The following is a 26623-nucleotide window of genomic DNA, read 5'->3' as shown; positions in this document are numbered from 1 at the left end:
ACTACTAGGAATATATCCCAAGAAACCAGAAACACCTATCATGAAAGGATATATGTAACCAGATGTTCGTAGCAGCACAATTCACCATAACTAAGATCTGGAAACAGCCTAAGTGCCCATCAGTAGATGAATGGATTAGAAAACTGTGGTACATCTACACGATGGAATACTATGCTGCTGTTAAAAAGAAGGAACTCCTACCATTTGCAACATCATGGATGGAACTGGAGAGCATTATGCTAAGTGAAACAAGCCAGTCAATGAAGGAAAAATACCACATGATCTCACTCATTCATGGATAATAAAGACCATTACAAACTTTTGAACAATAATAGATACAGAGGCAGAGCTGCCTCAAACTGATTGCCAAACTGCAGTGGGAAGGCCAGAGAGAGTTGGGGGGCAGGAGGGAGGGGAGTAAGAGATCAACCGAAGGACTTGTATGCATGCATATAAGCATAACTAATGGACATAAGACACTGGGGGGTAAGGGAGGGTAGGGGTGTGTCAAGGGCGGGGGGGGAAAAAAGGACACTTATGTAATACCCTTTGTAATACTTTAAGCGAAAAAGAAAGAAAAAAGATTGAATATGAAAGATATAGTAATAGATATTCTAGTTTATTCTAATACAGGCAAATGCTATCTTACAGTATAAGAAGAGAAAAAGTAGATAAGTGGACCACATTTTATTCAAGACAAAACATAGTGGAATTTGTTTCATTAAAGGAAAAATTAGGCTGACAGTGCATATATAAGCAAATGCAATGAGAAAAAGCTGCTTTTTCTGGGTCAGATTTCAGAACAGATCCTGCTTAAGAAAGAAAATCATACCTTGCTGATCCCCAGAAAGGCAGAAAGTGAGCAGCCACCTACCCTGGCTCTCCCGAGGAGCAGGCCCCTGTCCTGTCACTCATTTAGCATCTGCATGTTTGCTTTCTCTTCACCAGTCACATGTGCTGTCTCCTGTCTCCCAACACACCTTTCTCTGGATATTCCACTGATCCTTGTGCACCCAATTTTATTCCAGAGCAATAGCATTCCATATTTATACTCAGAATATTAATGAAGTCATGAGTTACCTTTTAGTACATAGAACATATGCACTGAGAACCTGAAAATGTCCTGCTAACCTGAAAACAGAATGCTCCCTTTTTGAGCCTGACCATTCAGTGGTTCCTATAGCTTGGCAGACGGGAGATACATATATATTCTCCATGCCTCTGTTTGTTTGCCGGAATGTCCTCCATTTCTATCTTTCTCCACGGTCCATTTGAATGCCATTTCCTATGTGGAGCCACCCTCATTTCCCCTGGCCCCCGGCTGGACAGTATCACTCTCATTTCTGCATTCTGATAGCATTGAATAATTTTCCTCATAGAGGATTTTTGTGATAGTTTGCTCTGTATTATAGTTACTTGTATATATTGTATATCTCTCCTACTAATGATGATGGTCATAGCAGTTCCCATATGTTGAGACCTTTGTGTTTGCCAGCCTCTAGACTAAACACTTTATACCTCACAGTAACTCTGTGAGTTAAATACTAACTCCAACAAATGAGGAAATTGAGGCTAAAAGAGCTCAAGCAAGGTAGGCTGAGGTCATACTAGTAGAGCTAAATATAAAGTTGAGATTCAAACCAAATCTGTTCAACTTCAGAACCAATGTTTTTAATCACTCCTCTGTTACTCAATTATGAACTCCTTAAGGTTATAAGTTGTGGGGGAATGGAGGAAATCACACTTACTGAGTATCTAGTCTGACTAGGAGCTTGCTGGTATATTATCACATGAGGTAATATAATTTTTATTTTAAAGAGCGTTGTAGTTCACTATAGACAAAGTTAAAAAGCAAGTAATAGACTTTTGAGAAGATATTTACAGTACATGTAACTGGCAAAGGATTGAGAACCGGAATGATTTAATAATTAAGGAAACATGAGTTAAAACAATGAGATACCATTTCATATCCATAGTGTTGGCAAAAAATTAAAATGCCTGACATCTAGTGTTGATAAGTGAGAATGCTCCCACAGTGTTTGGTACAAAAGAAAATGATACACCGCTCTGGAAAGCAGTTTGGCATGGGAAGATTATCATACCCTGTGTCTAACAATTTCACTTCTAGATGAGTGCCCTAGAGTAACTCCCAGGAGGCATGTTCAGTGCCAGTATTATTTGGGGAATAGATACATTGTGGTATTTTCATACAGTAGAAAATCATAGCGACCTAAAACAAATGATCTGCCAGACATCTGTTATTTTTTCTGTAATCTTCTCTATGATTGAAATATTTAATAACTTTAGACAAAATAAAAGATGAAACAAAACGTAGTTTCCAGACCATGTCTTCTATATTCTAACACTTTATTTTTTGTTTGTTGCGTTTTTTTTGTTCTAACACTTGAATAAATGTTTATTTATTTATTTGTGGCTTTGGTTCCAGACCACCACAATAAAGCAAGTATGGCAATAAAGCGAATCATATAATCTTCTTGCTGGTGGAGGGTTTTGCCTTCAGTTTGTAAAAAATGCAGCACCTGTGAAGTGGAATAAAGCAAAGTGCAGTAAAATGAGGTACCTGTAAATGAGGAAAATGAGACTCAGGGAGGTAAAGTATAACTTCTTTCTTTTTTTAAAAAAAATCTTTTTAATCCTCACCAGGGGATATTTTCCCATTGATTTCTAGAGAGAGTGGAAGGGAGGGGGAGATACATAGAGAAACATCCATATGAGAGAGATACATTGATTGGTCGCCTCCTGCATGCGCCCTTAACTGGAATTGAACCCAGGACCCTTCAGTCCGCAGGCCATTTTCTGTGAGTAAATGTTTTGCTCAACATCATGGCTTAGGAGTCCATTGTCAGGCTGTCATTGTTAGTGCCTCGTTTGCAGAAATTTCTTTGACATCCTCCACATGGGAGGTTCTGGGGGACCTGACAAAATCACGGGGATGAAGGTCTCCTTGGATATCTGTTGTCTAGGTGATAGCTATATTTGAAGGTAGGGACATAGCTTGAAACCCCTGATCTCAACCTGGGAATGGACATAATTGGTGAGACCCAAAAAAGGGGGTTTTTGTGTGTCCCTCCCACAACATTCCTGCTTATCTACAGATCTAGCAGATAAGCTACTGGAACTCGGCCCATTTCCTACTTTAATCTCCTATCCTTCTTTCCCAAAAACTTGCCCCATCCATTTATTCCAAACATCATCTCAAAACCTTCAGGGTCATTTTTCTGGCCTGCAGCTGTTTATAATGAACACATACACCTCAGAACTTTGTGACACTAATTTGATAATTACTTGCTTGTATGGAAAACTGCATGCTGCTCTAGAAATAGTACTAGACCACTCAGAGGGTCTAGAGCAGTGGTGCTCAACCTTCCTAATGCCGCCACCCTTTAATACAGTTCCTCATGTTGTGGTGATCCCCAACCATAAAATTATTTTCGTTGCTACTTCATAACTGTAATTTTGCTACTGTTATGAATCGTAATGTAAATATCTGATATGCAGGATGTATTTTCATTGTTACAAATTGAACATAATTAAAGCATAGTGATTAATCACAAAAACAGTATGTAATTATATATGTGTTTTCCAATGGTCTTAGGCGACCCCTGTAAAAGGGACGTTCGACCTCCAAAGGGGTCGCGACCCACAGGTTGAGAACCGCTGGCCTAGAGTCAGGGCTGGCTCTTCCATTTCAAGTATGGCCCTGAGCAAATCTCTCTACCCCTCCCTATTAGAAGGAAGGTAAGCTCATTGCTATGCTGGAGCCAGCCTGTTTTCACTCACAAAATCCGATCATTAAATTTCAGTAATATTGTGAGCTTAATGTAAAACAAATTATTCAAACATCAGAATATTTCATTATTTTATTTCCTGCCCTCTCTTTTTAATACATTTTTATTGTTTACAGAGAGGGAGGGAAAGGAAGAGAGCAAAATAGAAACATCAATGATGAGAGATAATCATTGATCGGCTGCCTCCTGCATGTCCCCCACTGGGGATCAAGCCCACAGCCCGGGCATGTGCCTGATCAGGAATCAAACTGTGAACTCTGGTTCATAGGTCGATGCTCAACCACTGAGCCACGCTGGCTGGGCTCCTGCCCTCTTTTTTACGTTAAAATATACATAAAGTTTATCATTTCAACCATTTTTAAGTATACACTTCAGTGTCATTAAGTGCATTCACATTGCTGTGCAACTATCTCCATTGTCCATTTCCAGAACCTTTTCATCATCTTGAACTGGAACTCTGTCTCCATTAAACAGTAACTCCCCTTATCTCCTCCCCTGAACCCCTGGTAACCACAGTTTCACTTTCTGTCTTTGAACCTGACTTCTCTAAGTGCCTCATATAAGTGGAGTTATACAATATAGGGTGTCCCAAAAAATGTGTACAATTTTGAAAAGGAAATATATCTTAATAAACTCTGCCTTTATAATTATTCAAAGTGAGTGTATACATTTTTTGGGACACCCTATATTTGTCCTTTTGCGTCTGGCTTATTACACTTAGCATAATGTTTTCAAGGTTCATCTTTGCTGTAACATGTATCAGAATTTCATTCATTTTTAAGGCCAATAATTCCATTTTGTGTGTGTGTATATAATATATTTTGTTTATCCATTTATTCATTGATGGACATTATGGTTGTTTCTACCTTTTGAATGTTGTGAACATTGCTGTTCGAATATTGTTCAGGTCTCTGCTTTCAGTTTTTCTGGGTATGCCTAGAAGTGAAACTGCTGGATCATATGGTAATTCTATGTTTAATTTTTGAGGGCCCACCATACTGTTTTCCACAGTGGCTACACCATTTTATATTTCTACTTGGACTGTATGAGAGTTCCACAGTTTCTTCTCATTCTTACGAACAGTTATTTTCTGGGGTTTTTGTTTTTGTCTTTTGTTTAGTAATAGCCATCCTGGTAGGTGTGAAATGGTATCTCATTGTGGTTTTGATTTGCATTTCCCTAATGATTAGTGATGTTGAACATCTTTTCATGTGCTTACTGGCCATTTGTATGTATCCTTTGGAGAAATCTCTATTCAAGTCCTTTGCTAATTACTTATTAGGGTGTTTTTTTATTTTTTTTTTTTAGGGGGGAGGTTGTTGTTGAGTTGTAGAAGTTCTTTATATATTCTGGATATTAATCCCTTATCAGATACATGATTTATGAATATTTTCTCCTATTCTTGCCTTTTGTGAGCTAGTCAAGAACACAGAAAATATCAAAACTTATATTATAGAACCTCGAAGGCTATGGGCAAACCTGTGGCCTGGGTGCAGCCGGCAGGAACACGGTTAGGCCTTTTCATTGGGGCCAAAGCACCCTAGAAACTATTTTCAGGGATTTGTCTTTGTACCTTCCTGTATCTGCAACTTTTCCTGCTGCGCATTGGTACTGTTTACATAATAACATTAATGATAAAAAAGGGTGGTGTTGTAGCTGTGGGAACTGCATCAGGTGTCTGACCGGTGGGATCAGTCCAAACCTGGGTTCAGCAACCTTGGCACTTGCGTTCTGGCTAAGAAAAAAATTCAGAGCCAAGGCCCAAATTCACTAGAGAAGATTTATTTGAGCAAGCAAAGAGAAAGGACACTCTAAGACAAGCATGTCAAACTCAAAGGCTAACACGGGCCAAATAAACAAGGTTTAAGTTTATGTGAGCCATAAAAAAACAAAAGTTTAATTTTCATAGAGATGTAGGTTTATTTCGATAGAGACATGCTAAATACAAAGGGCTGAAATAAATGAGTAATCCTTAACATAAAATAATAGAACATGTTAATAAAAATTAATATTTTTCTTGAACATTAACTTGCCAGACACTGAATAACAGCACAAATTAATAAGCAGAACGCAAATAAACCTATTTTTCTTGTTCTCAGAAAGCGAAATATTTCCTGTTGCGCACACCAAACAAGTCAGTCCAAGACTAATGACGTGGCAATTGGCTGCTAAAATATTTTTTGCTAGTATTAGTGGGGAGAAATGGTGCGCCTGCACATAAGGTGCGTAAGGGAAATGAATGCAACACCATTATAGTAATCAGTCATTAGCAAATGGTGTAGTTCCTTATTAATTATTATGTTTAACAGGATACTGTAAAAATTAAGTTACAAAATTTTTATTAAAATGTTCCTCACATACCTTTTATTGTCTGGGCCGCAAAAAATATTCATTGTGAGCTGCAGGTGGCCCGTGGGCCGCAAGTTTGACATGCTTGCTCTAAGAGAAATCTCCAGCTGGCGGCTCAAAGAACTGCTCTGGGGAGTGGCTGGGATTCCTTTTAAACCCTCTGAGGAGAATTCACTGCTTTCTTCTTCAGCCTGACCTATCAGGGCCTGGCCTGTCATCTTCTGTCCTTGCATGGAAGTTAGATGGTGCTTTCCTCCAGCCCCTCTCCCTTGTTCTCCTCTACGGGTGGGGGGGTCTACCAAAAAAACCCCAAAAACACACAAAACTTATATTATACAAACTTAAAATAAGTTATAGTAACAATATACTAAATACTCAAAAAACACATTGAGATACCATTGCACACCCACTAAGATGGCTGTTACAAAACAAAAACCCCAGAAAGCCCTGGCCAGTATATCTAAGTGGTTAGAGCATCAGCCCACACACTGAAGGATCTCAGGTTCAATTTCAGGTCAAGAGCATGTACCTGGTTTGCAGGTTTGATCCCTGCTCCAGTAAGGGCACCTGCAGGAGGCAACCAAGCAATGTGTCTCTCTCACATGGATGTTTTTCTCCCTCCCTCCCGCCCTTGGTCCCTCTCTCCCTCCCACTCTCCAAAAAGCAATGGAAAAATATCCTCAGGTGAGGATTAAACAAAACAGAAAATAACTATTGGTAAAGAGGTGGAGAACTAGAACTCTCATTTTATGAGTATCTAGTCTCTTGAGCTTATTTACATCTGTTATTCTGAATGGTGGAAATACTGTATGATGGAGTACTATTGTGCCTTTTCCCCCCAACTCTGAAAACAGTAACTTCAACTGTTAGCATAAAATTGGTCAGTAGCAGTGTTTCCAGCACAGAAATCAGCAAGCACTACAAATCTGGGTTTAGTTTATTGTTTTCTTGATTGTCTAAACTTAAGGAAGTGACAGAAAATGTTAATTCCTTGTCTATGTCTGTTACACTGTGAATAGTACAAACACTGAGAAAATACTCTTCTAATATTTGAAAACTATTAATTTAGCAAAGAAGTCACTCATTATTGAGAACTGAATGAAGTTCCACCATATGGCTTTGTTATTTCACTTTTGTCTTATTTGTTAAAGTAAAGGAAAATACTAATTACATACATTTCTGGTGAACCTTCATCAGAGAGCTGGTTGTTAAAGATTTACAAACGCCACGGAGCGAGCTCCACACCAGCAGGAATGTGGTCTTGTTCATCACTGTGAACACGGCACCCGGCCGGTCAAGGGCATGTACCTTGGTTGCGGGCACATCCCCAGTGGGGGGCGTGCAGGAGGCAGCTGATCGATGTTTCTCTCTCATTGACGTTTCTGGCTCTCTATCCCTCTCCCTTCCTCTCTGTAAAAAATCAATAAAATATATTTTTTTAAGAAAAAGATTTACAAACGCCACGGAGCGAGCTCCACACCAGCAGGAACTTGGTCTTGTTCATCACTGTGAACACGGCACCACGGCACCCGGCACAGTGCCTGGCTTATTGAACAAGTGAAGACAAACTTCCGAGTGTCTCCATTTCTCATCTGTGAGCGGAGGACACTGTGCCTAAGCTGCTGCCACAGTGGGTGAGGGAAGAGTAAAGTGGTAGCAAAGGTGAAAGCACTTTACAAACAAGCAGCGCTAAACAAATGTAACGTGGTCTTATTAAGATACGCTATGATAATGTATATTGAATATATTGTATTTTCATCATATGTTGTTGGTTAGAGGGCTCTTTAATGAAATATAGATCATCGGCTTCACCCAAAGAAAACATTCTCTTTCTTTTCTTTAAATACGTGGCAGTCTTCTTTTTTGCCTGGTTCAAGTCTAGGTGCTTGAGATAATACCAGAAAAATATATTCCTTGTGCAGAAAGGATTGGTAATCTGCTGATAATGATAACTTACAGAAAACATTTAGAGAACAGAAAAAATTAAGGGGTAAGTATTTGATGTTAGACACTCTGCCAAAGATTTTAATGTTTGTTCTTTTCTTTTTCTTAGCAAGATGCCAGATATATTTTGAGTAGCCTTTCTGATTATAAAAACCCTCCTTCTAATGCCTTTAAGTTCGAATAAATTTGTCTTGTCCAGGGCACCTTGAATGGTAGCTTAGATCATCATCAGTAAACATTTAATAGATGATCACTTTGTGCACTCACTGTGCTAATAAGAATGTCAACTCTACAATTTACAAACTTGGATGAAATATGGCCTGTTGGAGAAGAAAATAGACAAGCATTAGAAATATGTATCTACATCAACCATTAACCATCTTTCTGCCTCTCAGCAGTCTGTCTTACTCTACTAAAAATTATTTTCCTGGAATAAATTATGTTAGTAAGACTAAAACATTGAGGAATGAAGAAACTGTGGTGGCTTGGGGTTTCTAGGGCAAAAGACTCTATTGAACCATGAGAAATCAGAATAGAAAAGGAAAGGATTTGGACTGTAGAAGCCAGGACTTTCTCCTCCCACCCTATATACTTGTCTCACCCCTTAAAGTCAGACTAGAATTCTTAGGGGTATGGCCACTGACCGGTGCCTGTAGATTTGGTCATAAACAAGTGCATAGTTTGAGAAGTTAATGACAGGACATTTTTAATGATTAGGCCCCAAAGTGGTATTCTTTCCTTTCAGGGCTCCATATACATAGATCCCTATCAGATTTTCTTGCTAAGAGTTAATTACCCACATGCCTAACATTAATCAAAATTTTCCTCATTACCTTGTACAGACAGCCATTAAGGAGTTAACCATTAAACTTTATTGAAGGAGTTGGTCCTCCCCCTGTTTAATACCTAAATCTCACTGAGACGTGGAACAAACAGATCTGTGTTTACGGCTTAACTGTTCCTTTGAGACAAAAATGCTATTTTATATTTATATATTCCACTTATATTAACTTTTGTGAAATGTGCCTTTTGTTGTTTATTTCCATTAAGTCGCAAAGTCTAATCCCTTGATCTAGACCATATTAAATGCTTTGACGGCAGCCTGTGCTTTAAACAAATATTTCAAGTAGATAACATTAACTTAAATAACCTGGACACTTAATATGTTCTCAGATAAAATATTGATTTAAATGCTAATGTAGATATGCAGCTTTCCATTTTCTTACTGCTCTTTCCTTATATACAAAAACCAATAAATATTTAGCTTTTCCTAGACAGTGGGGCTGTTCTGTAGACTTCAGCAGAGTTTGAAAGCCATTTAACTTCCCCAGGTCTTCATGCTGTTACATCAATGAGTTGCCAAAATCAGCACTGGGCTGATTGATTTATACTATACCCTGCTTATGATCTATATTATTAATACAGAAAATAAGCAGTCAAATGTAATTGTGTGTATAAAGAGTAGAATCTGAAAGATCTTAACAGTTTACAAAATACTTCCAGATAGCTATATGGCCTCATTTGAATCTCTCAAAAATCCTGTGAGGTAGATCCAGCAGGATCTATCCCTTGTGATCCAAGGCCACCCAGGTTACATATAATGGACTACACCTGAACTCAGGTCTTCACACTCCTGTGCAGTGTCCAAAGACCTCTCTGTGTTTTTATCACCCACTTCAGGGTATAATAGAGAAATACATTATTTGCATTAAAAAATATTAACTATATTATAAGGACAAATAGTTTCTTGGTAAACCACTTCATTGGCATAACAAATTTCTGTTACATTGCTTGGTTCTATTGGTCCAAATGTTCTAAGTAGTTTTAGTGAATTTTTTTTTTTTTTAGTCGTTTCCCCCTCTCTGACCAGATCTGGCACATTGTGTCATCACTCGGGGTTTGCAGATGTTGCTATTTAATGAAATTGTTTTGTAGAGGATGAGAGAACTGAGAAGACTGTTAGCATAACTGGTAAGCAGCTTGGTTTTGAAGCAAAAGATCAATACTTATTTGGGGCCTATGAACTGGTGGGAAACCAAGGTGTTAGTCTTTTCCATTAGATACGCTGTAAACGGGGATTTTCTCCACATCTAGGCACTCCGTCCTGAATATTGAATTCTTAACCTTACTCTGTGCTCTAACAAGATAATAAGGATAATGCACACATAAATCAACCTTTCATTTACTTAAAAGGATCATGCAGGAAAGGAGGAAAGGAGAGCTACTCTGATCCTTGAATACGGGCAAAGGCAAATCATTCCTCACCACATGGTCCTTCACTGTGACGTGACCTTTTGCATTTAGCAAACATTTCCTCCTAGTAATTCTTTGTGCTGACAAACCAGGAAAGGAAGCATGAAGACTTGGCAGCCTCACCCTTAAGTTTGTGTTTTAAAAAATTATTGTAATTTATGCACCAAGGGTTCACATGACATTTGTCATTCGGCTGGGCAAAGATACTTCTGAAATTAAAAGGATGACCTTATTTCACTTAGTGAAATGAGATGCATCCTTAATGGAACCCATTTTGAATGGTTATTCTTAAGGCAGTGCTGTCCAAAAAAGCAGATGTATTTTATATTCTTCCCTATCATTCTTAAAATAGTCTCAGTAAGACTTACTTGGTTTTCACTGAGAGCCTTATAGTACCATTTAAAAATTCCTATTCCTAGGTGGTGGTTTGGCACAAGTTCTTCTTTTGAGGTGAAAAACAGTGCTCTCAGCACAATTGAAGATAGTGCTATGCTTTTTGTTGATATTTAATAAACAACACCCATCTTCTTTTCCTCTTGTTCCTTAATCCTTAGGAAGGCCATAGTTTTCAAGGTTGACCATGTTTTTAATCATTACATGTATAACATGTAATCAGCAACTTACAGGTGCTTGGTATGTTTGTTTAGTTAACACTTATGTAGCCCTTGTATATCCCAGGCACTGTTAGCTTATTTATTTATTTATTTTTAAATATGTTTTATTGATTTTTTACAGAGAGGAAGGGAGAGGGATAGAGAGTGAGAAACATTGATGAGCTGCCTCCTGCACACCTCCCACTGGGGATGTGCCCGCAACCAAGGTACATGCCCTTGACCGGAATCGAACCTGGGACCCTTCAGTTCGCAGGCCGACGCTCTATCCACTGAGCCAAACCGGTCAGGGTGTTAACTTATTTAATCCTCCTACCAACCTCTTAGCCCCATTTCCTTCTTTTTTTTAAAATCTTTATCATTGAAAGTATTACATATGTCCCTCTTCTCTCCCCACCCCCATTGATCCCTTTTAGCCCGCCCCCACCCCAGGCCTTCACCACCCTATTGTCTATGTCCATGGGTTATGCATACATGCATACAAGTTCCCTGGTTGATCTCTTCCCACCCACCCACCCACCCCCTCCTTCCCTCTGAGATTCGACAGTCTGTTCCATGCTTCTATGTCTCTGGATCTGTTTCGTTCAACAGTTTATTTTGTTCATTAGATTCCACGTATGAGTGAGATCATGTGATACTTGTGTTTCTCTGATTGTCTTAGCTCCATTTCACTGGGGCACAGAGAGGTGAAGTACCTTGTATGACATCACATGGCTAGTCACGTTGAGGGCTAGGACTTGACCATTATGCTAGCGCGCTTTACATCTGGGTGGATACTGGCCTTAGATAGGAAGACTCCTTTCCTCAAGGCTGGCCCTGGGTGGGATTTTTCTCCCATTACAACTGCAGACACTTTGCTACCTAGACCCCTTCCCATTCCATCTCTGTCCTCACCTGCTCCAGTTAGGCTCATGTTGGCCAGGTGGTGATTGGATTGGCTGGACCCATCCTAACGACAGTCTCTGTTGAATGTGTCCCCAGACTCTTGCCTCACTCTTCCCCCTCCTCATCACCTTCCTTTCACCCCTCTAACTTTATTTATAGGATTCCCCCAATGGAAGTGAGAAAATGGCAAGGATAGCTGATACTTAATTTGAGTTTTATTTCATAACTGAGAGGGAAATTCTCATTTGGCCAACAAAGTTAGAAGAAGAACCATAGGAGAGGTTGTTCCTGGCAACTAAGCTGGAACTCAGAATACATTTTCCAAAAGAAACATTTTTTCAAAAAATATATTTTTATTGATTTCAGAGAGGAAGGGAGAGAGAGAGAGAGAGAGTTAGAAACATCAATGATGAGAGAGAATCATTGACCGGCTGCCTCCTGCACATCCCTACTGGGAATTGAGCCCGCAACTCGGGCATGTGCCCTTGACTGAAATCGAACCTGGGACCCTCCGTCCACAGGCTAGTGCTCTATCCATTGAGCCAAACCGCCTAGGGCCAAAAGAAACATTTTTTAGATGGTACTTGTTTTAGTTATTTACTTTCAGGACAGCATAGGCCTATATATTTCATTTAGTTATTGATTCATTTAATCATTTGTTCAGCAAAATTTTAAAAAGCACCATTTGCGCCCTGGCCAGTTTTGCTCAGTGGTTGGAGCATCAGCCTGCAGACTAAAGGGTTGAGGTTTTGATTCCCAGTCAAGGGCATGTATCTCCATTGTGGGTTGCTCCTCACCCATGGCCGGGGCCCCATTGATACGTCTCTCATGTCAATGTTTCTTCCCCCGACCCCCCTCCACTCTGTCCAAAAACCAATGGGAAAAATATCCTCAGGTGAGGATTAACAAAAAAATAGAAAAAATAATAAAAATAAAAAGCATCATTTGCCAGGTAACACTAGGGACACAAATTGCCACTGTGATCGCACAGGGGCTGGCCCGGAGCAGGTCAGCCTTAGGCCACCTGTTGTGTGTGGGTCCTTGACTTTGTGTCACAACACGAGTCCAGATGGCTTTGAGAGTATGTGTATTAATGCCGGGGACAGTGAGACGAAGGGAGAAATTAGAGTAGAAGAAACAACAGTGGAGAGAGAGCCTAGGCCAGTGATGGCGAACCTTTTGAGCTCGGCGTGTCAGCATTTTGAAAAACCCTAACTTAACTCTGGTGCCGTGTCACATACAGAAATTTTTTGATATTTGCAACCATAGTAAAACAAAGACTTATATTTTTGATATTTATTTTATATATTTAAATGCCATTTAACAAAGAAAAATCAACCAAAAAAATGCGTTCGCGTGTCACCTCTGACACACGTGTCATAGATTCGCCATCACTGGCCTAGGCGGTGCTCTGCTTTGGCTCTGGAAATGCTATAGGAAAGCAGTGAGCCGAGGCGGGGCTGCTGTTAGCTCACTGGGAGGTCAGAGGGAAGGGGGCCTTGGGGACAGGATCAGGGGGTGAGCCCTGGTAGAGCTGCCACTGCCCACCGCTCCCCTGGCTGCAAGTCTCTTGAGGACCCTTAGAAATAAAAAGTTCATGCTCGGGAAGGGGCCTGGACATGCTCTAGGTAGCCTGCCTTAGGTCTTTGTCTTGAGGACTTTTTATCCATCTGAGGGGAGGGTTTCAGCAGAATTTCTCAGTTTTCCAGGTGCATTTTTAATATGCTGATGTATTAAAATGAGTGTATAGGGGCATTTTGGATTATTCTTTGGTCTTTTACTTTTACCTTAGGTCTGTCTGGCTTTTTAAAAAATATATATATTTTTATTAAAGGGAGAGGGAGAAAGGGATAGAAACATCAATGATGAGAGAGAATCACCGACCAGCTGCCTCCTGCACGCCCCCCACTGGGAATCGAGCCCACAACCCAGACATGTGCCCCTGACTGGAATTGAACCCAGGACCCTTCAGTCCACAGGCCAATGCTCTATCCACTGAGCCAAACCAGCTAGGGCAGGTCTGTCTGGCTTTAATGAGGTTTTTGTTATTTGTTCCCCAACTTCATCCGTCCTTGGGTTCAGCTGGCACAAATGGCATTAACTGGGTCTTTGTTCTCTATTTTCCCAGGCCAGGGTGATGTAAACTATGTATTTTCTGGTTAGGGAAGGGGGTATAAAACATTTGCTCTCAAGTGTCCTCTTTAGGGAAGATAAGGTCTTGCAGTTCACAAGCTGGCTGCAAGCTGCCCAAACTGTTCGGCCTTGTTTAAGTTTCTTGTCTCAGTTTCCCTGTTCCAGTTGCCCAGGGATTTTCCCAGCTTCTTACTATCCTGCTACACCAACTCTGGGTTAAGTCCACGACCGGTCCTCAGAACCTGGTCAGTACTGATAGCTTTAAATCTATGGGAAAATAAGTTATTGATGAACTTACATCTTTATGAATTTACCCTTTTTATAATTTAGGTATTGCTGGTAATGACAGTCTTGACTTTAGGTGTTTAAGAAAAAAAAGCTGGAAATGCAGACTGCAAAATAATGACTTTTAAAAATTAATGTGTGCTTTTTTTCATTTGAGAATGAAGTTTTCAAAAATAACAATAACTTGCCAATAACCAATAGTGTTTTAGGTAAACCCAAAAGAGTATGCTAAATCTGGATTAATTTATATATCCTGCAAGTGTACATCTATTAACTGAGATCAGTGAATAACAGTAGTAGGACATATCCTGTAATTTTTTTTCCGCCAACACTTGTCAACATTGTTTCTTTTCAGTGCAGATGTTTGGGAAGTTGGTCATTTGAAAGTCGCATATCCAAGTGTGTTATGTTTTCTTTTTCATCTATGAATAGAATGGTTAGCCTTATTTAATTTGATAGGAAAACTGTATCAGTTAATGCCATTTTCTGCTACGGATTTGAAATGGCTAAGTATACTAAATTCTATGATGATTTCTCACTTAATGTAATTAGAGTGTGTTAGCTTTGCAAAACCTATAGGTGTCAAAAGCATGATACTATCTGCAGTCTCCAGGAAGATTTAGTCTCTGCAATACCCAGTAAGACTTTGGAAGTGTGCACACACGTGATCATTTATTCACTGGTGCACCTATACATACTTGTTGTGTGTGGACGTCTGCCTGCCCCACTTCTGCTTCAGCTCCCCTGATGCTGTCATCTGAAGGCTCAAGGTCCAGACCTGTTGGTTCATTAGGAGCAAGTCCAGTCTAGAATGAGTCTTCTGCTTCTAGTCCTGGCTGGTATTCAATATGCATTTAGTCCTCTGGACTCCTGCATGAGCTTCCCATTTCATTCTGCCTGTCTGACTCCACCATGTGAAGCCACTCTGAGCTTTTCTGCCCACCCCCATCTAATCTTGCATGGACTTCCCAACAAACAGCCCAGAAGTGCTGCCGTACTAAAGTGACAGGCTCCATCCTGCATAACCAGTCCATGTGCAGTTACTCCCATCACTTACTCTCCACATTCAGGAAGCTGGTTTCATAAGTGACCCCAGCACGTGCATAGGTGTTTCTGCATTTACACCCTCACTCATCCTCTGGGCTACTTTTCTCCCTCCCCCTCCCTCTTCACATCCTATGAAAACATCTTCATCCCACCTATATTTTGAGTCTCAAATCATCTCCACTTCTTCCTGGTTTTCTCTTTCACTTGTAGCAGTGATTTTCAACCTTTTTCATCTCATGGCACACACAAACTAATTACTAAAATTCTGCGGCACACCAAAAAATATATATTTTTGCTGATCTAACCAAAAATAGGTATAATTTTTATTGATTTACAAAAAATATATAATACTAATAGTAATTACCCTTTTTGCTCCAAAATGACTTTTTGAAAAATCAGATGCCTATATTTGTATATAAGAATTTCTGGTACCAAGAATTAACCAATCAGATGCAACCTTATAATGTGACCTATATATTTATGGTTCAAGACCGGGTATTCATTTGACAATCTAAGAGAAAAGAGATCAGTACCCCTGACTAAATAATCAGGTATTGCGCGTTTTAAAAATTCTTGTGGCACACCAGTTGAAAATCGCTGACTAGTAGACATTCCCACACCACCTGCTTCTTTTGTGTTCCTTAATATCTCTATCAATAATAAGTACTTATTTCAATAAGTAACTTGATAGTAACATCCCAGTGACATAATAGAGACACATGGCCTAGCCGGCTGTGGTTCAGTGGTTGGAGCATTGGCCTGTTAACTGAGAGGTTGAGGGTTCGATTCCAGTCAGGGGCACGTACCTGGGTTGCAGGATTCCTGCCCTGGTTGGAGTGTGTGCGGGAGGCAACCAGTTGATGTGGCTCTTTCACATCAATGTTTCTCTCTTTCTCCTTTCTCCCCTACCCCCTCCCTTCCAGTCTAAAGTCAATGGGAAAAATATCCTCCAGGAAGGGTTAATGAGAGAGAGGGAAGAAGGGAGGGAGGGAGGGAGGGAGGGAGGGAGAGAGAGAGAGAGAGAGAGAGAGAGAGAGAGAGAGAGATACAATTTATTGAGCCCCTACTATATTCTAGGCACCATATACATTATCCCATTTAATCCTCTCATTAGCTCTATGAAATGAGAACTATCATTATATCTTTTTTGCATTTGAAACTTGAAAATCACACAGCTAATAAGTGGTGATGGGGCTGGGGGGGGGGAGGGAGCGGCGGGGGAAGGGGTGCAAGGATTTAAACCCAGATCTGACTTCACAGCCCATGAAAATAAGCTACTGCATTTCACTTGTTTTCAATGTATCTGTGCCTGGCAACAAGCGCTAGATAAGCAATAACCCTTTTAGGACCCTGGATTCCTAGAGGGACTTATTCATGAGTGTTGTCTATGTTCGCTGGCATCTATTGAATCCTTAAAGTGAGGGGGCTTTAGAAACTTGCACACAGCAGTGAAAGTGGACAGATGGTCAGGAAGCAAAAAGAAGAGGCAAGCAATAAAGACAGACGCCCACAAATATAAATTGAACAACCCATTTGTTCCCTCTTTAACCCTCAAGCTTGAAACCCGATTTGTGACCTCACCAGAAGGCTAATAAAACTGTTTCTCCGGGCCCCTTTCTGACCTCTGTGTAGCGCTTCCTGTTGTGACCCGCACCCCTTGAGCCCCTTTCCTTTATTTCCTGTGACAGTCTGCTGAATTTCAGATGATTGCTCTGACTACTCCTTCTTTGCTTTCTTTCCTCATCCTGTATGCCAGCATTCCCTAAGGTTCTGCCCTTGACCTCCTCCTCTCCTTCCACATTCTCTCCCATGGCCTCATCCATTCTCATGGTGTCAGCTCTCATTTGTATGCAGAATACTCTCACATCTACAGCTTCAGCAGTCCAGACCTCTCTCCAGGGCTTTCGTCCCGCATTTCCAACAGCTTGTCGGTAGCTTCACTAGCACTTCAGTGTTATCACACATCATCTGTTTCTCTCCTGGGGATCTGTTCTTGAATGACATCAGTATTTGCCAAGTCACATTTGATTCATTCCTCTTGCTGATCCCCACAGCAGTCAGTTGCCTAGACCCGTTGATTTTATGTCCTAAATATTTGTTGGCTTTGTGTCTCAATTCCCATTACCACAAACTTTTTTTTTATTGTTGACACTATTACAGATGTCCCCCACTGCCACAAATGTGTGTTTTCCCCCCTATCCTCACCTGAGGATATGTTCATTGATTTGAGGAAGAGAGAGAGAAACATCAATTGGTTGCCTCCCATACGTGTAACCTAGGTATGTGCCCTGACCGGGAATTGAACCTGTACCCTTTGGGTGTATAGGATGACGCTCCAACTGAGCCACCTGGCAGGGCCCTATTGTCACAAACTTTATTATTTCCTGATTAATCTTCCAGGGAACAGTTCTGGTCACCTTCAATTTTCTTTTTAAAATTTGCAATGATGTGAAGTGTTGAGAAGAAAGAAACTAAGGAGGGGTGAAGATTAAAGGAGGGAGGGAGGGAGAAGGGGAAAAGAAAAGAGAAAAGAAGCCTCCTTAGCCAGGCATCCAAGGCCCCAAACTTTTTTCCTTCCTTTCTTGATCCACTAAGCACAACAGACCCCACTGCCACTCTCTCTCCCTCACCTAAACACGGGGTGTCTGTATCTCTTTTTCATTTGCATTGCATTACAGTTATTATTAGTGTTTATGTTTTATCTCTACTACTAGAGATCCTGGGCTCTCTCATCTTGCTCACTTAGTGCCCCAACACTGTGCTCTAACACCTGGTAGGTGTTCCTGGAAGTTTCTGTGGTTGTTGTTTTTAACATTGGATAATGATGTACGACTTGGCAAAACCCTGCCCCCAGTTACTGCTCCTTTGCCCAGCGTGCAAAGGAAACGGGAGATTTCCCCATTGTCTGCCTGTTTTGTTCACCTCCCTTTGGGTTATTTTCTGTGTCTCAAATACCTCATTCCTTTGGCAGAAACGTGGTCTGTGGGGTCTGCTTTAGGGGAGGGTTCTTGCAAGGCTTGCCTCTGAGGTTAGCCGTCACTGTGGCTGGGCAGAGCTGCTGGTCCCGGTTACTTCTGGGAAACTCACTGTGTTCTGTCACCGCTTGGGTTTTCTGCTGAGTGTGAAGTGGGGACCGAGGTGCCTTGCTGCTCCCAGGAGTATTTCTGGTAATTGACAATCAAGCCATCCATGGCAGAAGTTTCCTCAGCAGAACAGATGCAGCCAGTTTCAGAGACGGAATGTGTCCTCACCATAGCCCGGTCAATCTTAGCAGATAGTTTTCTTATACAGTGAAATGAATCCTTATGTCCAACATGGTACAGAACTAGTATAATGACAAACTTTATTTTTTAAAATTTAAGTTCTTTATTGTTTAAAGTATTACATATGACTCCTTTTCCCCCCATTGACCTCTCCCCAGCCACTCCCACCCCCAGCACATGCCCTCACCCCTCTTACTGTCTGTGTCCATTGGTTATGCTTATATGCATGCATACAAGTCCTTTGGTTGATCTCTCACCCCCCTCCCACCCTCCCTTGCCTTCCCTCTGAGGTATGACAGTCTGTTCGATGCTTCTATGTCTCTGGACCTATTTTTGTTCATCAGTTTATGTTGTTCATTATATTCCACAAATGAGTGAGATCATGTGATATTTATCTTTCTCCGACTGGCTTATTTCACTTAGCATAATGCTCTCCAGGTCCATCCATGCTGTTGCAAATGATAAGAGTTCTTTCTTTTTTTTACAGCAGCATTAAAATCCCTTCAAAGTTCAGGTATCAGAGGATAGCCTCTCTGCCCTAATTTTTTCAGTTCCAGAAAGACACATCATAAATACACAATGTTTATTCCTGGACGGGTTCCGATTTGAATTTCTATCTCCTTTGTTATCCTAATGCACTGAGATGAACAACTTAGAAAGGAGCATAAAGGTATTATTACCTTTTCCCCTTTAACCCAGAACCTAGAGCAGTGATGGCGAACCTATGACACACGTGTCAGAGGTGACACGCGAACTCATTTTTTTGGTTGATTTTTCTTTGTTAAATGGCATTTAAATATATAAAATAAATATCAAAAATATAAATCTTTGTTTTACTATGGTTGCAAATATCAAAAAATTTCTATATGTGACACGGCACCAGAGTTAAGTTAGGGTTTTTCAAAATGCTGACACTCCGAGCTCAAAAGGTTTGCCATCACTGACCTAGAGCAAGCTTTTAGCAGCCTGTACCATGGGCCTTTCCTATTAGTACCCAGACACACACACACACACACACACACACACACACACACACACAGCCCCAAAGCCTCCAGGAGCTCTGTGCCTCAAAAAACTCCACAATGCTGGATTTTTACCTAAAAAGCTACAGAAAGTCACAAGTCTTTCCTATCTTTACGATTTCTTTCCCACTCCTGGGAAGATTCTGCCACCCAAGTTTAGTCATAACTCTATCAAGTGATTCCTGTTTACTCTCATGATCAGTCAGATGTCCTTGATGTGCTCCCGAGGTCATCTCCTTAATGAGCTAGGGAAGGGGGAGGGAATGTGAGCTGAGGCAGTAGTGATTTGTTCATTCATTCACTCATTCATTCATTCTTTACTCATTCACTTTTTTTTAGGCCAGACTCCATTTATGAATGAAATGTGGAGAATATAACAATAATGGGAACTAAAGAGTTCTTGTTTGTCATCTTATGTTTCCCCTGTGGGGACGTTCATAAGGAAGGTCAACTCAATATCAGTAGCTTGCTTACTGAACAAAGTCAGTAGACTCCAAACATCCTTGAAAGGCTGTTTTTGGAACTTGAATAGAAAAGTTGAAAGAGCCCAGGTTTGGGGAAATAGAGAGATCAAGATTTGATTCTCAATTATAGCAGTAATTAGAGCAGTTTTCTTATTCTCTCTGGACCTCAGCGTTTTATTCCATTACAAAGGGGTAATGATTTCTGCCATAAGGATTGTTGTGGGGGCATTCGTTTATTTTCATTTGTTCAACAAACATTGATTATTCACTGCTTGCTAGGCACTGGAATTGGATGATGAGAAAGGCATGGTTCCTGTCCTCAGGAAGCTTATCGTTAGTGGAGGAGCTCCACTAAATAGTCAAATGCAATGTTTCTTTTTTTCTTTTTAATTTGTCTTTATTGTTGAAAGAATAATTTTTAGTTCAGAGACTCTTTCAAATTCTGATGAAATGTTAACTTCCTCTTCCGTCACTGAAAATAAATATACACAAAATTTTGCACGCAAAACCATTGTGTACCACAATGATGGCGAACCTATGACATGCGTGTCAGAGGTGACACGCGAACTCATTTTTTTGGTTGATTTTTCTTTGTTAAATGGCATTTAAATCTATAAAATAAATATCAAAAATATAAATCTTTGTTTTACTATGGTTGCAAATATCAAAAAATTTCTATATGTGACACGGCACCAGAGTTAAGTTAGGGTTTTTCAAGATGCTGACATGCCGAGCTCAGAAGGTTCGCCATCACTGGTGTATCCTATGCTAAAACACCTGGCCTGGTAGGTGCTAGGAAAGTGCAGTGTGTTAGGATGTTAATGTCCACTCTGATCAGAAGGCAGAGAATTAGGTTTTTAAATAGTGTTCTCAACACGGGCAAGTTTTTCAAGTCTGTACATTAACTGCAAATTAAATTCCGGGCTCTCACACTATCATAAAAATTAAAAGCAGAAGCCTCACATATACATGTACCTATGCACCTACACATAAATACAGTATTGTGAAAGCTATACAATTTCATTTGGAATATTTATTTTACATTTATTTGAAGTGCCTTGGCTTGCTGGTATGGATATGTTAATAAATTTCTGGTATGGACACCTCCCTCCTTGGAAGAATGTTAGTCTGAAGCATAAATGTTAGGGCCATTGACCAAACTGATATTATAAGTTAAAGATCAATTTTTTTTACAGAAAACATTTAATTAAATTATACTACCAAATAGGAGGTAGAGTAATTTTCGAGGCCTCAATAATTTATTCACTCAACATCAACAAATATTTGTTGAGTGTCTACTGCATGCCAGACAGTGTTCTGGACACTTGGGATATATTAGTGAACAAAACACAAAAATTCATGCCCTTGTGGAATTTAAATTCTAGCAGAGAGCCAGGGTTGGAGGATAAGCAGTAAATAATACACATAATAAATGAGTAAATCATATGGTATGTTAGAAGGTGATAGGTGTTACAGAGTAAGAAAACTTAGAGCAGGGTAAGGAGGATAGAGACTGTGGGGTGGGGGGTTGTGGGCCCTCGCTGAGATGAGATTGTGCACTTGAAGGAAGTGAAGGAAGTGTTTCTGGCAGAGGAATCAGAGCAAAGGGCTTAAGTGGGAGCGTGGCTGAAGTGATTGACACACAGCAAGGAAGCTAGCCTGGCTGGAGTGGAGTAGAATGATAGACAAGTGAGAGATGAAGTCAGAAAGGCATATGAGGTCAGATCATGTGGGACATTTTAAGTCATTGACTTTGGCTTTTACTGGAGTTTTAGCAGAAGAGTGACTTAATTTTAAAAGGACTGCTCTGGCTCCTGTGTTGACAGTAGACTAGTAATTAAGAGGCAAAGATGGAGGCAGGGAGATCAGTTGGGAGAAACTCAAGCCCAAGACAGACAGACAAAAAGAGACAGAGAGACAGTGACAGAGAGAGAACGAAGAGAATTAAGGATGATTTCAAAGTTTTGGCCTGAGCAACTAGAAGGATGGAGTTACATCAACTGTGATGGAAAAGGCTGTGGGTGTAGCCCATTTGGAAAGGAGGATATAGAGTTTAGTCATCTGGTGTTGTATGGCTTGAGAATACTGAAACTGTTTTGGGTGCGTTCTAGGATTAAGCACATAGTAAAAGTGAGAATAATAGAAGTCAGGTCTGTGGGAGTTACAAGAATGGAAAGGGGGAAGACTGGAACGAAGCCTATGGTGTTGGATTAGGATTAGAATTAGAGAAATCGGTGTGAACTCCTGGTTTTTAATATATAGGTGTAGAAATGGTTATAAATATATACTCTCAAGCATGCTTTTTAAACTCGGTCACTGAAAAGGCCTGAAGGAATGGCACTCCACTAACAGTGAGCACACAACACCCTATATCAGTGATCCCCAGCCTTTTTTTGGCCATGCCCCACCTAAGCAACTCTAAAATCCTAATGACCACCCCCCGTGACATATAATCCTTATTATTCAAAAAGTGAACTCCTGTTCACCTGGAGGAAGCCTAAAAGGCCATTAACTTGGTCTAAACAAGCTTCCAAAGAACATGGCATCCATAAAAGAGAAAAATAAAAGAATGAAAGGACACTTGAAGTACTGAGGAAGAAATCACTAAGAAATTGTTTAAAATAATAATAATAATAATATGAAGTGATATGAAAAATTGCAAATAAAGTTTCAAAACATATAATAGAGAATGGAAATGCATAAATATGTCAAATATATATTTACATACTGCATATAAGGCCCCTAGGACCATAAAAAATGCAAAAAATTCACTGTTAATAACTCATTCTCGAATTGCCCCTAAAAATCAAATTGCTCCCCTGTAGGGTGTGTGCCCCACGTTGGGAACAACTGCCCCAGATGTAGGTTTTTCCAGGCCATGCTCCACTAAAGAAATCAGGCATCTTGGAGAAACAGCTGATTCCAGGCTGGGGCAAAGAAAGGATAAGATGAACCTGGAACATCTGATTGTGCCAGAAAGTAAGCAAGTGCTCAAATAATGATAAGGACACATCAGAACAACACAGGAGCCGACTTAAAAACGGCTCCCATTTTAAGGGACTATTTTAGCATCAAAATAAATAATGATAGTGACAGGTTATAACCTGTAAAATAAATGAGCATCCCAGAGTCCATCCTGATATAATAAATAAGTGAATAAACACATTAATGAGAGAGAAACAAAGCTCTGCCTTATAGTCAAATGCCAAATGATAAATGCATAAGGAATGATAAAGTTAGAAAAATCACCACTTGGCAAATATCACGGTAATCAATAATTTATGCAAGAATTATCAATGGGTCTGGTCAGTGTGGCTCAGTGGTTGTGTGTCGACCCATGAACCAAGAGGTCACTGGATCAATTCTGAGTTGTGGGCTCGATCCCCGGTTTCTCTCTCATCGATGTTTCTATCTCTTTATCCCACTCCCTTCCTCTCTCTCTCTAAAATCAATAGAAACATTTTTTAAGAATTATCAATGGGTCTTAAACTAATGGGTGAAAATTTTATGAGAAATAGGGTACATAGTCTCAATGAACTTTTAAAAAGGAATCAGCTGTCATCTAAGGATCAAAGTTATTCATACCATTAATGGGACAAACTGACATCATGACCTCCTTCTATGATGTAATGAGAGTACAGCATTGCTTTTGTCCAATTCCTGCCCAAAACACCCAGTGTCAATCTATTCACAAGGAAACCTCAGACAAACTCAAATTAAGCATAGTTGTTTAATGGATATAGAGCAGCGGTTCTCAACCTGTGGGTCGAGACCCCTTTGGCAGTTGAATGACCCTTTCACAGGGGTCGCCTAAGACCATCCTGCATATCAGATATTTACATTACGATTCATAACAGTAGCAACATTACAGTTATGAAGTAGCAACGAAAATAATTTTTTATGGTTGGGTCACAACATGAGGAACTGTATTTAAAGTGCCAGAAGGTTGAGAACCACTGAATAGAGTTTCAGTTTTGCGAGATGAAGAGTTCTAGAAATTGTTTGCACAACAATGTGAATATACATAACACTACTGAAGTGCACAGCTTAAAAATGGTTAAGCTAGTATATTTTATGTTATGTGTATTTTACCACAATTTATAACAATGAAAAAAATTCCATAAAATATCTTCAATAAGTAATGAAAGACAAAGACTGGACTGTTCCAGATTAAATAAATTTAAAGAGACATGATAACTAAATACAACTTGTGTGATTCTGGATTGAACCCTGGATCAGGAAATATATTACACACACACACACACACACTGCTATAAAGTATAATAGTTGGACAATTGGTTTAAATATGAATAAGGCCTATATATTACAGTATTGTAGCAATGTCACCTCCTGGTTTGGATAATTGTATTGTGATTAGGTTAGGTTAAAGAATGTTTTTGTTCTTAGGAAACATACGCAGGTATTTGGAGGAATAAAAGACCATTGTGTCTGTAACTCTCAAGTGGTTCAGAAAATAATATATGTATATACAAATATGAAGAGAGGAAGACTGATTAATATGGGAAAATGTTAACAGAGAATATGGGTGAAGGGAATACAGAAGTTCTTAGTAGTATTCTTGCAACTTTTCTATAAATCTGAAATTATTTCAAAACAAAAAGGTGTTCAATATTGGACATGTGGAGTTTGTGGTACGAAGATGTTAACTAGGTGGCTGTATTGTATTCTGGAGTGGGTATATATATATATATATATATGGTTTGGGCTGCAGATTGAAAATTGAGGGTCTGCATATAATGCTATGAGACTTGACAAAATACCAAGGGAGTAAGTTTTAGAATAGAACCAAGAACTGAGTCCTGGAACAATACAACAGTATTTTATCCATCTCTTTCAATAATGTTTTCCTCTTCACTTTTAGTTAGTTGTCTTGAATGGAGAACTTGGGATTTGTTTAAAAGCAAGTTATAAAGAGAAAAGAAACACAGTTAACAGCTGAGGAATGGAATTATTGTGTTTCCTATCTCCAGCGTTGGATGACTCCAGCTCATTCTCTCCCCCGACCCCCCGCCCAGACGTTTTGGTGCCTGGTTGCCAGTGGGTTGTGCGCAGAGATTATCTGTGTTCTAGAAAGTGAAGCCATCTTGCATGGCGGAGAGCAGCTGGGTAGAAATACGTGTGCCTATCTACACAGCAGGGTAGAACTTACACTCAAATCACAGGCAAACTTCCTGATGCTGAAATCAGCCCACATCTCACAAGCTCATCTCGTCAGTTTCCTGGTAGAAAGCAGCTGTGCTGCAAGGGATAGAAGCCCCTGGCTGGCCTTAATTAGCTCTAAAAGAGCACCCCTGGCTTTCCCTTTAGTGTGCAAGCCTTCGTGTCTGGCAGTGTGAATTGGCGGTGGGTGTGGGGGAGTTCACTTAACATGAGTGAGCCCCAGAAAGCAGTGGATCACATCTGCATTGCCTCTGAGCAGTCTGTCTTGTTTGAAACGAATGGCAAAGGTAGTGTGTAGTGTTGGCTCTAACCTTGAACAAGAAACTAGAAATAGAACCCTGTTCACCTGTATGGAGATTTGCCTTCAGAGAACGCTGTCTTTAATACCTTTACTGTGTCTGAAAGTTATTTCTTTACTCGTCTGCTAGGAAGTATCGTTCACTTGTCTACATCTGGTAGAGCACTTTGCAATTTATAGGCACTTGTATATCCATTATCTCATTTAATCTCGACAACAGAACCGAAAAGGAGATGGTCTTATCCCCTTTTTGTAGAGGAAGAAACAGCTTTAGATCGTATTTCACCAGGAGGCAGCTGTGACTCTCTTTTCCCTGATGAATTGGTGTGGAAAGTACCTGAGTTTCCACATTGAACCAGTTGGGGAAATGTGACTATAGTAATCCCAGCATCCAGTCAAGTCTTAAAAGACCTACTGGAGGCAGATGGGAGGTCTCAATCTCGTGAGCCTTAATAAGTTGATCTTTTTGTTTTTGGTGTCACTTGGAAACAACAGAAGTCGGGTTGACTGAAATTATTGGTGTGTTTTTGTGTGTGGTTTGTGACCACTCTGGTTTTTCTGTAAAGAGTGGAGATAGAGGGAACATATCTTCTTGTCATCATTGGCAAGCATCTTCTAGATAGGGAGAAAACTGTCACTATTAGATTTCAACAATATCTAGATCAAGTCGGGCGGGGGGGCGGGCGGGGGAGTTACTCACTGTGGCAGCAAAGCTACATCAAGAAAACTCAGGGGAAGAGAGACAACAGTCAAATAGAGTTTCTCACTTGGAGAGAGACTGGATTCTGTCGGCAGGTCTGACTTCCTAGGTTACTGCCAGCAGGCACCTTTGAGGGAATGTAATGAACCACAAGAGAATGTGTTGTAGGAATATACACTTTACATCCTTACTGCAATAGGAATTTCTATCGAGCTTGATCCATTCTACTTTCCTAAAGCCAGAGAGATGTTTTCTTGAGAAATCTCAAGAGTAGAGTCTTTGTGTATGGGCTGGGGAGAGGAATGGGCAGAAATAAGGACAACAGTGAAGGCTGGTTTTAGAGACTTGGAGCAAAGATGCTGTAGAACACCGCAGTTAG

General features: G+C 40.2%; 1 protein-coding gene across 2 annotated transcripts in view; it reads left to right on the top strand.

Annotated features, from left to right (window-relative positions):
* The window catches only part of FRMD5 (FERM domain containing 5), a 283025-nt gene that overhangs the window by 153578 nt on the left and 102824 nt on the right, over positions 1-26623 (top strand). The gene's annotated exons all lie outside the window — the stretch shown is intronic.

This window comes from Myotis lucifugus, unplaced genomic scaffold (assembly GCF_000147115.1).
Source record: "Myotis lucifugus unplaced genomic scaffold, Myoluc2.0 scaffold_109, whole genome shotgun sequence".
In the NCBI taxonomy this organism is placed as follows: Eukaryota; Metazoa; Chordata; class Mammalia; order Chiroptera; family Vespertilionidae; genus Myotis; species Myotis lucifugus.
The sequence above is the reverse complement of the archived record's forward strand: the minus strand, read 5'-3'. Positions and strand labels throughout refer to the sequence as shown.